Consider the following 1,866-nt stretch of genomic DNA (forward strand, 5'->3'; position numbering starts at 1 on the left):
ATTACATTGGACGTCATCTATCACACAAATTTAATTTCTAAAACAGAAGTTAACGTTTAGATTGTTTCTACATGTTTGCCTCAGTACAAATTGTATTCAATTTATATATAAATAAAAAATTCAGCGTGACATTACTAACCCACTTCAAATGAAATCCATCGAAATAACCTTCTATATCACCCCTAAATTCTTATTCAAGCTGTTCCTACTCTAGAAAGTTCCATATCCCTCCTGCAGTGTCTGCAGAGCACTATAAGCTATGTGTGCTTCTGAAAATATTGTAATTGTTACCAAAACTTTGTCCTTGTTTTTTCGACCTTTCAGCTAATTTCATGACCTCTTTAGCTCAAAGATTTACTGATTTAAATAAAATAAAATATGTTGATGTTATTTTTTAGAAGGTTCTCACAGTGATGTAGATAAAGAGTGACTGATTCAAGTAGAACACTACATTGGTACTCAGTCACAATTTCATTAAAATTTTTTTTCCATCTCAGCAGAATAATCGAAATAATAGATTTAACAGTGAAAGAAATGAATGACTTCCAGATTTCAAAAATATTTAATCGTGATGTTTAACGTAGAATTACGGTTAGAAGAACAACTGTTGTGCTATACATCTAATACTCATAGTATTCCTCTAGGCCTAATACATTCACAATATTCCATTTGATACTGTTTTCTGTGGCGTGAAGTAGATAGACGTTCCAACTGAGCTAAAAACAGCTACTCGCTCTATATTCCCGATTGAAGCAATTAAAACACAATTATGTCGTTATTATTGACACAACATCCCACATCTCTTGGGATATCAACTGAAACCAATATTTTATTTGATCTTTGTTAATCACCATGAAAGAAAAATAAACGATCCTCAACTGAAATGCTGCTATGGTTTCTTAGTCAGACTGGAGTGCTTCTGTTGAAAAAAAAATGCCTCTGATAAGGTCACGGAAATCTCACATTTTCTCTCTTATTAACCTGAAAGATTTTATATTTGCATTTCATGAAACAGGCGTGGGCAGGTAATCACCATAGACTTGAAAAATTATTGTATTTGGGTAGTAGATGATTGAATTGTAAACAAACAGGAAGCACAAATTGGATTTAAATTTTGGCATAAGCCAGCAATTGTGGTGGCACGGGGAAAGACTATTACATCGACCCCAGTACCAACTAGTATTTATCTTAACGACTCTGAAAGGATGAAAGGCAAGGTCGACCCTGGCGACATTTGAGCTCACAGCGTATAGCCATAAGTAATACTAGTAAGAATTCTGTCGACGTGCAAACAATTCTGCCTGCTCACCGCCTTAAACAGCAAGCATATATTAGGTTTATTTTTTTTTACCACAAGCAAATCGTTGTTTCTGAGTCTAAAACAGAAATATCGGTGACTTCCTGCCTAGTCCCAGATCAGCCCTGATCCAAGAGATTTGCAGCCAATGAGGATTTAGTTGCATTTATACGCTCTGCAGGACAGTGTATATTTTTCAAGGTTTCGAGGGAAGCAACCACTGGAGCGGTGTGTAAACACAATGATTAGAAGAGTAAACACAAAAAAATGGTTGAACAAGCAGTAGTAAAAAGCCTACGAGTAAGACACACAGGTAGATCTGAAGTCATTTATGAATTTGTGGGAAGTATGTAAGTGCAAAGGGGAAATTTTTACAGTAAAGATTTGTTGTACGAAGCGAATTTCATTTTAGTTATATTGTGCTTTTTAAATAATCGTAATGTCTTTGCAGTGTGTACAAAAAGTTGCGAAATTCAGGTCATCGGTGAAGAAAGCGATTTAGTGAATAAGGGATAAAAGATTATGTTCATGATGTATATATATATATATATATATATATATATATATAT

This window comes from Octopus bimaculoides, chromosome 11, assembly GCF_001194135.2.
Source record: "Octopus bimaculoides isolate UCB-OBI-ISO-001 chromosome 11, ASM119413v2, whole genome shotgun sequence".
Classification (NCBI taxonomy): domain Eukaryota; kingdom Metazoa; phylum Mollusca; class Cephalopoda; order Octopoda; family Octopodidae; genus Octopus; species Octopus bimaculoides.